Source organism: Myxocyprinus asiaticus, chromosome 36 (assembly GCF_019703515.2).
Source record: "Myxocyprinus asiaticus isolate MX2 ecotype Aquarium Trade chromosome 36, UBuf_Myxa_2, whole genome shotgun sequence".
Lineage (NCBI taxonomy): Eukaryota > Metazoa > Chordata > Actinopteri > Cypriniformes > Catostomidae > Myxocyprinus > Myxocyprinus asiaticus.
The window spans coordinates 1,689,894-1,701,967 of record NC_059379.1 but is presented as its reverse complement, the minus strand read 5'-3'; the positions used below and the strand labels follow the sequence as shown (position 1 = coordinate 1,701,967).

At 32.5% G+C, this 12,074-nt stretch overlaps 1 protein-coding gene across 1 annotated transcript in view; it reads right to left on the bottom strand.

Moving 5' to 3' along the window:
• pald1a (phosphatase domain containing paladin 1a) overlaps positions 1-11,001 on the bottom strand; it is a 129,623-nt gene extending 118,622 nt beyond the window's left edge. The window contains exon 1 of the mRNA XM_051673591.1: positions 10,869-11,001. The gene's annotated coding sequence lies outside the window, so the exon portion shown is untranslated. The remainder of the gene's footprint in view (positions 1-10,868) is intronic.
• Positions 11,002-12,074: the final 1,073 nt, after the last annotated feature.

The following is a 12,074-nucleotide window of genomic DNA, read 5'->3' as shown; positions in this document are numbered from 1 at the left end:
CTGGGTTAGCAGTGGTTTCCGCCTCACCACTCTTCCATGGATGGCATTTTTGCCCAGTGTCTTTCTGATAGTGGAGTCATGAACAGTGACCTTTATTGATGCGAGAGAGGCCTGCAGTTCCTTGGATGTTGTTCTTAGCTTTTTGTGACTTCCTGGATGAGTCGTCGCTGTGCTCTTGGAGGTATTTTGGAAGGTCGGCCACTTCTGGGAAGGTTCACTACTGTGCCACGTTTTCTCCATTTGGAGATAATGGCTCTCACTGTGGCTCTTTGGAGTCCCAGAGCCTTTGAAATAGCTTTGTAACTCTTCCCAGACTGATGTATTTCAATCAGCTTTTTCCTCATCATTTCTGGAATTTCTTTCGTCCTTGGCATAGTGTGCTACACAGTAAGACCTCTTAGCCAACTTCATGTTGCTGAAAAAGTTCTATTTAGGTGTTGATTTGATTGAACAGGTCTGGGTGTGTTTAGTCCAGATGAACCCCATTATGAATGCAGTTTCATAAATTTGGGAATATAGTAACTAAGGGTTTCACACAGACCCAGTTGGTATTGGATAACTTTTTTGCTTCAATAAATAACATTATTGTTTAAAAACTGTATTTTGTGTTTACTCAGACTGCCTTTGTTTTATGTTAGATTTTGTATGAATTCTTGAAACAATTTAGTATGAGATATACACAAAAACAGAAGAAATCAGGATGGGGGTAAATACTTTTTCACAGCACTGTACAAGACTACTGCTAGAGGAACACGTATTTATGCAACCTTTGATTAAAAACTTTTGGAGATACAGCCGTTGTTGCAACTTCACCTTGTGACAACGTGCCCCAGTCTCCCTTAAATTAAGGTCTTATGAACTTTACAAGTAGATGGAAGATCTAGAGCAGCACATCTCTTACTTGTAAATCTTTTCCTTCTATATTTGTCTATATGAATCATTTAAATGTACGCTTATGCTCTTGCAGACACTTTCTAACCAAAGACAAACCAATGACATTGTTTTAAATTGGCCTCATTTGATAACGGTCTCTAATCACTATTGTTTCCCTACTGTATCCCAAAGAAAGACACTTTATCTCATGTTATCTCAATCCCTAACGCAAACTCCTCTAATCTGGTACTGACAGGTTCAAACAGATCGATTATTCATAGAGCTTAACTAACTAACCGAACAGCAGTGACCAGCATCGAAATGAACATCATCATTAATCTTCATATTCTCGATCAACACATTAGCATTTCAATCCACTAATATCAAATTGCTTTTATGTGGATTGATATGATCTGAGCATGCAGGTTTCAACCTTGTTCAATGATTAGAAATATATTATGTCTTGTTTAATGTTGAGTTTCTGAGGGCAGGTCAACAGGTCACAGGTTTGAGTTTAGGGGTAATCTCATGAAGCCCATAAAGAACATGTCCAAATTCAAAGAAAAAAAATGAAAAATTATTATTATTTTTATTTGTAAAGAAAATACACGTTATACTGTGATGCATAAAAACAATGTTAAAATGAATATAATTGGGGTTTGTGGTGAAATAATGTCCAAATTCAAGAAAAAAATCTGATTTTTGTTAAGCAAAAAAAAAATATATTTGTTAAAGCCTACTGCGATGCATAAAAAATAATGCAAACATTTTATATAATTTGGGGTTTGCAGTGAAATGATGTCCAAATTCAAGGAAAAACGTTTTTTAAGAAAATTTGCGTAATACTTTGATGCATAAAAATAACGGTTTAGATATAAAAATTGGTATAATTTGGGGTTTGGGGTGAAATATGATTCGGACTTGAGACTCACTTTCTAATCAAATCGATCTTTACATATTCCTTCAGTCAGTTTCTATAAATGTACCTGTTTTTCTCTCGCTGTCTGCTGTCAAAAGCTTTATAAATCCACTGCAAGGTGTGAAAAACGTCACAAATTATTCAAATATCTATGGAGTTATACTTGTGCCACAGCTCTGCACACACAAAATTATAAATGTTCTGCGTGCGCAAGATGATATTTTGAGCATGTAGGAGGAGAAAGCAAAATGTAAGAATCCTGAGCAAATTCACATTCAAATAAACTTTATTTCAAGCGTGTGCAAAATAACTTTTTGTGCGCTCAAAATATCATCTTGCACGTTCAAAATAACTTTGTGCACTCAAAATATCATCTTGCACATGCAAAATTACTTTTTTGCGCTCAAAATATCATCTTGCACATACAAAATAACTTTTTGTGCACTCAAAATATCATCTTGCACATGCAAAATAACTTTTTGTACGCTCAAAATATCATCTTGCACGTTCAAAATAACTTTGTGCACTCAATATATCATCTTGCACATGCAAAATTACTTTTTTGCGCTCAAAATATCATCTTGCACATGCAAAATTACTTTTTTTGCGCTCAAAATATCATCTTGCACATGCAAAATAACTTTTTGTACGCTCAAAATATCATCTTGCACGTTCAAAATAACTTTTTGTGCGCTCAAAATATCATCTTGCACATGCAAAATAACTTTTTGTACGCTCAAAATATCATCTTGCACGTTCAAAATAACTTTGTGCACTCAATATATCATCTTGCACATGCAAAATTACTTTTTTGCGCTCAAAATATCATCTTGCACATGCAAAATTACTTTTTTTGCGCTCAAAATATCATCTTGCACATGCAAAATAACTTTTTGTGCGCTCAAAATATCATCTTGCATGTTCAAAATATCATCTTGCACATGCAAAATTACTTTTTTTGCGCTCAAAATATCATCTTGCACATACAAAACTTTTTGTGCACTCAAAATATCATCTTACGCGTGCAAAATAACTTTTTGTGCGCTCAAAATATCATCTTGCACATGCAAAATAACTTTTTGTGCGCTCAAAATATCATCTTGCACATGCAAAATAACTTTTTGTGCACTCAAAATATCATCTTGCACATACAAAATAACTTTTTGTGCGCTCAAAATATCATCTTGCACATGCAAAATAACTTTTTGTGCGCTCAAAATATCATCTTGCACATACAAAATAACTTTTTGTGCGCTCAAAATATCATCTTGCACATGCAAAATAACTTTTTGTGCGCTCAAAATATCATCTTGCACATGCAAAATAACTTTTTGTGCGCTCAAAATATCATCTTGCACATGCAAAATAACTTTTTGTGCGCTCAAAATATCATCTTGCACATGCAAATTAACTTTTTGTGCGCTCAAAATATCATCTTGCACATGCAAAATTACTTTTTGTGCACTCAAAATATCATCTTGCACATGCAAAATTACTTTTTGCGCTCAAAATATCATCTTACGCATGCAAAATAACTTTTTGTGAACTCAAAATATCATCTTACGCGTGCAAAATAACTTTTTGTGCACTCAAAATATCATCTTGCACATACAAAATAACTTTTTGTGCGCTCAAAATATCATCTTGCACATACAAAATAACTTTTTGTGCGCTCAAAATATCATCTTGCACATGCAAAATTACTTTTTGTGCACTCAAAATATCATCTTGCACATGCAAAATTACTTTTTTGCGCTCAAAATATCATCTTACGCATGCAAAATAACTTTTTGTGCGCTCAAAATATCATCTTGCACATGCAAAATTACTTTTTGTGCGCTCAAAATATCATCTTGCACATACAAAATAACTTTGTGTGCTCAAAATATCATCTTGCACATGCAAAATTACTTTTTTTGCGCTCAAAATATAATCTTGCACATACAAAATAACTTTTTGTGCACTCAAAATATCATCTTGCACATGCAAAATAACTTTTTGTACGCTCAAAATATCATCTTGCACGTTCAAAATAACTTTGTGCACTCAATATATCATCTTGCACATGCAAAATTACTTTTTTGCGCTCAAAATATCATCTTGCACATGCAAAATTACTTTTTTTGCGCTCAAAATATCATCTTGCACATGCAAAATAACTTTTTGTACGCTCAAAATATCATCTTGCACGTTCAAAATAACTTTTTGTGCGCTCAAAATATCATCTTGCACATGCAAAATAACTTTTTGTACGCTCAAAATATCATCTTGCACGTTCAAAATAACTTTGTGCACTCAATATATCATCTTGCACATGCAAAATTACTTTTTTGCGCTCAAAATATCATCTTGCACATGCAAAATTACTTTTTTTGCGCTCAAAATATCATCTTGCACATGCAAAATAACTTTTTGTGCGCTCAAAATATCATCTTGCATGTTCAAAATATCATCTTGCACATGCAAAATTACTTTTTTTGCGCTCAAAATATCATCTTGCACATACAAAACTTTTTGTGCACTCAAAATATCATCTTACGCGTGCAAAATAACTTTTTGTGCGCTCAAAATATCATCTTGCACATGCAAAATAACTTTTTGTGCGCTCAAAATATCATCTTGCACATGCAAAATAACTTTTTGTGCGCTCAAAATATCATCTTGCACATGCAAAATAACTTTTTGTGCGCTCAAAATATCATCTTGCACATGCAAAATAACTTTTTGTGCACTCAAAATATCATCTTGCACATACAAAATAACTTTTTGTGCGCTCAAAATATCATCTTGCACATGCAAAATAACTTTTTGTGCGCTCAAAATATCATCTTGCACATGCAAATTAACTTTTTGTGCGCTCAAAATATCATCTTGCACATGCAAAATTACTTTTTGTGCACTCAAAATATCATCTTGCACATGCAAAATTACTTTTTTGCGCTCAAAATATCATCTTACGCATGCAAAATAACTTTTTGTGCACTCAAAATATCATCTTACGCGTGCAAAATAACTTTTTGTGCACTCAAAATATCATCTTGCACATACAAAATAACTTTTTGTGCGCTCAAAATATCATCTTGCACATACAAAATAACTTTTTGTGCGCTCAAAATATCATCTTGCACATGCAAAATTACTTTTTGTGCACTCAAAATATCATCTTGCACATGCAAAATTACTTTTTTGCGCTCAAAATATCATCTTACGCATGCAAAATAACTTTTTGTGCGCTCAAAATATCATCTTGCACATGCAAAATTACTTTTTGTGCGCTCAAAATATCATCTTGCACATACAAAATAACTTTGTGTGCTCAAAATATCATCTTGCACATGCAAAATTACTTTTTTTGCGCTCAAAATATAATCTTGCACATACAAAATAACTTTTTGTGCACTCAAAATATCATCTTGCACATGCAAAATAACTTTTTGTACGCTCAAAATATCATCTTGCACGTTCAAAATAACTTTGTGCACTCAATATATCATCTTGCACATGCAAAATTACTTTTTTGCGCTCAAAATATCATCTTGCACATGCAAAATTACTTTTTTTGCGCTCAAAATATCATCTTGCACATGCAAAATAACTTTTTGTACGCTCAAAATATCATCTTGCACGTTCAAAATAACTTTTTGTGCGCTCAAAATATCATCTTGCACATGCAAAATAACTTTTTGTACGCTCAAAATATCATCTTGCACGTTCAAAATAACTTTGTGCACTCAATATATCATCTTGCACATGCAAAATTACTTTTTGCGCTCAAAATATCATCTTGCACATGCAAAATTACTTTTTTTGCGCTCAAAATATCATCTTGCACATGCAAAATAACTTTTTGTGCGCTCAAAATATCATCTTGCATGTTCAAAATATCATCTTGCACATGCAAAATTACTTTTTTTGCGCTCAAAATATCATCTTGCACATACAAAACTTTTTGTGCACTCAAAATATCATCTTACGCGTGCAAAATAACTTTTTGTGCGCTCAAAATATCATCTTGCACATGCAAAATAACTTTTTGTGCGCTCAAAATATCATCTTGCACATGCAAAATAACTTTTTGTGCACTCAAAATATCATCTTGCACATACAAAATAACTTTTTGTGCGCTCAAAATATCATCTTGCACATGCAAAATAACTTTTTGTGCGCTCAAAATATCATCTTGCACATACAAAATAACTTTTTGTGCGCTCAAAATATCATCTTGCACATGCAAAATAACTTTTTGTGCGCTCAAAATATCATCTTGCACATGCAAAATAACTTTTTGTGCGCTCAAAATATCATCTTGCACATGCAAAATAACTTTTTGTGCGCTCAAAATATCATCTTGCACATGCAAAATAACTTTTTGTGCACTCAAAATATCATCTTGCACATACAAAATAACTTTTTGTGCGCTCAAAATATCATCTTGCACATGCAAAATAACTTTTTGTGCGCTCAAAATATCATCTTGCACATGCAAATTAACTTTTTGTGCGCTCAAAATATCATCTTGCACATGCAAAATTACTTTTTGTGCACTCAAAATATCATCTTGCACATGCAAAATTACTTTTTTGCGCTCAAAATATCATCTTACGCATGCAAAATAACTTTTTGTGCACTCAAAATATCATCTTACGCGTGCAAAATAACTTTTTGTGCACTCAAAATATCATCTTGCACATACAAAATAACTTTTTGTGCGCTCAAAATATCATCTTGCACATACAAAATAACTTTTTGTGCGCTCAAAATATCATCTTGCACATGCAAAATTACTTTTTGTGCACTCAAAATATCATCTTGCACATGCAAAATTACTTTTTTGCGCTCAAAATATCATCTTACGCATGCAAAATAACTTTTTGTGCGCTCAAAATATCATCTTGCACATGCAAAATTACTTTTTGTGCGCTCAAAATATCATCTTGCACATACAAAATAACTTTTTGTGCGCTCAAAATATCATCTTGCACATGCAAAATTACTTTTTGTGCACTCAAAATATCATCTTGCACATGCAAAATTACTTTTTGTGCACTCAAAATATCATCTTGCACATGCAAAATTACTTTTTTGCACTCAAAATATCATCTTGCACATGCAAAATTACTTTTTTGCGCTCAAAATATCATCTTACGCATGCAAAATAACTTTTTGTGCACTCAAAATATCATCTTGCACATGCAAAATTACTTTTTTTGCGCTCAAAATATCATCTTGCACATACAAAATAACTTTTTGTGCACTCAAAATATCATCTTACGCGTGCAAAATAACTTTTTGTGCACTCAAAATATCATCTTGCACATACAAAATAACTTTTTGTGCGCTCAAAATATCATCTTGCACATACAAAATAACTTTTTGTGCGCTCAAAATATCATCTTGCACATACAAAATAACTTTTTGTACGCTCAAAATATCATCTTGCACATGCAAAATAACTTTTTTGCGCTCAAAATATCATCTTACGCGTGCAAAATAACTTTTTGTGCACTCAAAATATCATCTTGCACATGCAAAATTACTTTTTGTGCACTCAAAATATCATCTTACGCGTGCAAAATAACTTTTTTGCGCTCAAAATATCATCTTACGCGTGCAAAATAACTTTTTGTGCACTCAAAATATCATCTTGCACATGCAAAATTACTTTTTGTGCACTCAATATATCATCTTGCACATGCAAAATTACTTTTTTGCGCTCAAAATATCATCTTGCACATGCAAAATAACTTTTTGTACGCTCAAAATATCATCTTGCACGTTCAAAATAACTTTGTGCACTCAATATATCATCTTGCACATGCAAAATTACTTTTTTGCGCTCAAAATATCATCTTGCACATGCAAAATTACTTTTTTTGCGCTCAAAATATCATCTTGCACATGCAAAATAACTTTTTGTGCGCTCAAAATATCATCTTGCATGTTCAAAATATCATCTTGCACATGCAAAATTACTTTTTTGCGCTCAAAATATCATCTTGCACATACAAAACTTTTTGTGCACTCAAAATATCATCTTACGCGTGCAAAATAACTTTTTGTGCGCTCAAAATATCATCTTGCACATGCAAAATAACTTTTTGTGCGCTCAAAATATCATCTTGCACATGCAAAATAACTTTTTGTGCACTCAAAATATCATCTTGCACATACAAAATAACTTTTTGTGCGCTCAAAATATCATCTTGCACATGCAAAATAACTTTTTGTGCGCTCAAAATATCATCTTGCACATACAAAATAACTTTTTGTGCGCTCAAAATATCATCTTGCACATGCAAAATAACTTTTTGTGCGCTCAAAATATCATCTTGCACATGCAAAATAACTTTTTGTGCGCTCAAAATATCATCTTGCACATGCAAAATAACTTTTTGTGCGCTCAAAATATCATCTTGCACATGCAAAATAACTTTTTGTGCACTCAAAATATCATCTTGCACATACAAAATAACTTTTTGTGCGCTCAAAATATCATCTTGCACATGCAAAATAACTTTTTGTGCGCTCAAAATATCATCTTGCACATGCAAATTAACTTTTTGTGCGCTCAAAATATCATCTTGCACATGCAAAATTACTTTTTGTGCACTCAAAATATCATCTTGCACATGCAAAATTACTTTTTTGCGCTCAAAATATCATCTTACGCATGCAAAATAACTTTTTGTGCACTCAAAATATCATCTTACGCGTGCAAAATAACTTTTTGTGCACTCAAAATATCATCTTGCACATACAAAATAACTTTTTGTGCGCTCAAAATATCATCTTGCACATACAAAATAACTTTTTGTGCGCTCAAAATATCATCTTGCACATGCAAAATTACTTTTTGTGCACTCAAAATATCATCTTGCACATGCAAAATTACTTTTTTGCGCTCAAAATATCATCTTACGCATGCAAAATAACTTTTTGTGCGCTCAAAATATCATCTTGCACATGCAAAATTACTTTTTGTGCGCTCAAAATATCATCTTGCACATACAAAATAACTTTTTGTGCGCTCAAAATATCATCTTGCACATGCAAAATTACTTTTTGTGCACTCAAAATATCATCTTGCACATGCAAAATTACTTTTTGTGCACTCAAAATATCATCTTGCACATGCAAAATTACTTTTTGCACTCAAAATATCATCTTGCACATGCAAAATTACTTTTTGCGCTCAAAATATCATCTTACGCATGCAAAATAACTTTTTGTGCACTCAAAATATCATCTTGCACATGCAAAATTACTTTTTTTGCGCTCAAAATATCATCTTGCACATACAAAATAACTTTTTGTGCACTCAAAATATCATCTTACGCGTGCAAAATAACTTTTTGTGCACTCAAAATATCATCTTGCACATACAAAATAACTTTTTGTGCGCTCAAAATATCATCTTGCACATACAAAATAACTTTTTGTGCGCTCAAAATATCATCTTGCACATACAAAATAACTTTTTGTACGCTCAAAATATCATCTTGCACATGCAAAATAACTTTTTTGCGCTCAAAATATCATCTTACGCGTGCAAAATAACTTTTTGTGCACTCAAAATATCATCTTGCACATGCAAAATTACTTTTTGTGCACTCAAAATATCATCTTACGCGTGCAAAATAACTTTTTTGCGCTCAAAATATCATCTTACGCGTGCAAAATAACTTTTTGTGCACTCAAAATATCATCTTGCACATGCAAAATTACTTTTTGTGCACTCAAAATATCATCTTACGCGTGCAAAATAACTTTTTTGCGCTCAAAATATCATCTTACGCGTGCAAAATAACTTTTTGTGCACTCAAAATATCATCTTGCACATACAAAATTACTTTTTGTGCGCTCAAAATATCATCTTGCACATACAAAATAACTTTTTGTGCACTCAAAATATCATCTTGCACATACAAAATAACTTTTTGTGCGCTCAAAATATCATCTTGCACATGCAAAATTACTTTTTGTGCACTCAAAATATCATCTTGCACATGCAAAATTACTTTTTTGCACTCAAAATATCATCTTGCACATGCAAAATAACTTTTTGTGCGCTCAAAATATCATCTTGCACGTTCAAAATAACTTTTTGTGCGCTCAAAATATCATCTTGCATGTTCAAAATATCATCTTGCACATGCAAAATTACTTTTTTTGTGCTCAAAATATCATCTTGCACATACAAAATAACTTTTTGTGCACTCAAAATATCATCTTGCACATGCAAAATTACTTTTTGTGCACTCAAAATATCATCTTACGCGTGCAAAATAACTTTTTGTGCACTCAAAATATCATCTTACGCGTGCAAAATAACTTTTTTGCGCTCAAAATATCATCTTGCATGTTCAAAATATCATCTTGCACATGCAAAATTACTTTTTGTGCACTCAAAATATCATCTTGCACATGCAAAATAACTTTTTCTACGCTCAGTTTCATCTTGCACGCGCAGAACATTGTGCGCTCAAAAAATAATTGTGCATAAATATCCAGATGATTCGTAATTGTACGTGTAATCGTTAGTTTAGTCGAGTTCTACTCTTTTCCTCTGATAGGCGATGTACAATTAGTGAACGAATCGTTCTTTTGAGCCGGTACTTTTTAATGAAACTATGAATTGGGTAACATCTTTGGAACCATAAAACGATTTATATACCTTATAGCTTCAAAAACAAAGCGGTAAATACCAGTATTTGACTAGATCGTCCGAACAAACCGATTCGATAAATGCATCAAACTTTTCAACGCTTTTCTTGTATTTTGCGTTATTTCTCTTCTCTGCATCAACATGTGCGCGTTAAAAACTGTACTGCAGAGATCACACACTTGTTATAGTGTGTTTATATGACAAGAGTGGAACATATTTGAATGCACAAACAGACAAATGGCGCTACGTGGAAGACCGCATCAGTTTCTAACACGCCTTTAATGATTCACCACGATCGGTCTGCTCATATCTGCACCAATGCAACTTCATGAAACATCTACATGTAGGCATGCACAGAGACTCTCGATCGCACAAACCGCAGGAGAGACAAAGGCAAACTTGAGCACTCACCATCTCAGTAAAACAGCCTCAACCTTCAAAACAGAATCACTCTGAACTAAACAAACACTTCAGCCAAATCTCTGTCCACGCCTGGATTCACGCACTCTCACTCGGGGAACAAGAAAGGAGCCTCAGTCTCGTGGGTTGCACGATGGGCTCATGGGCATAGAATACGCGGGGGATGCGGGAGACATGTCCCCCTCACTTTTGAAATGCTTGCTTCTGCGCATGCGTGCGCACAGTAACGTTTTCAGTACCAAGCGCAGAGGGGCTCCAAAAAAGATTCGAGCAGTTCTATAAAAGCCTAGAAAGTTAATCTTTTTTTATTATTTATTTATTTTATTTTTTTAACACTTCCTTTAGAACAAACAAGGAATAATGATATAAACTTGCTAGATAGAATTAAATTATTAATAAATAATAATTAGGTCATTATGAAGGCTTTTCAATAATTGTATGGCATTCTAATGTTCTCCACAAAAAAAATTAAATAAAAATAAATAATAAAAAAAATTAAAACAGGTTGAGTCTTTATAAATGTAGCTTTATGTATTAAGAATTTTGCTATATTTATAAAGACTCAACATGTTTTAATTTATTTTTTATTTTTATGGAGAGCATAAGAATAAGAATAAGAATATTTATTATGCGGTTTTATAAACCTATAAAGTGAATCTAAATATCAAGGGAAACTTTCACAGTAATTTCAGCTGATGTGAAAATAAGCCTTCGAGCTATGAGTTTTGTAAAAAATGTTGCAACTTATTAAAATCAGTTGCATATTTTTAGGATTAGCGGTCTGATGTGGGTTTTTCAGTGACCCAGGAATCAGGACATATATACATATAAAATAACAGTTCATATATTTGAGCATGTACACTTGTAAAAATATTTTTACGATTTACGCATTTAAATTTCACAACAAATTTCCATCAAAATGAACTCAGTAATCTTTAACAAAATTAAATTAATCAAACTTAAATATGTCATGTTTTATCTATTTATTTTTGTTAAAGATTACACAATTCAGTTTGATGGAATTAAACATTTATACTCTAAAGACACTATGTGTCGTTTGAAATCATCATAGTATATAATAAAACTTAAATATAAAAAAACATGTGATATATAATAAAACCTCAAATATATATTTTTATAATATATCTAATTTAGCATATAAATATATAAAACTTACAAATAAAAGTTTAAGAATTC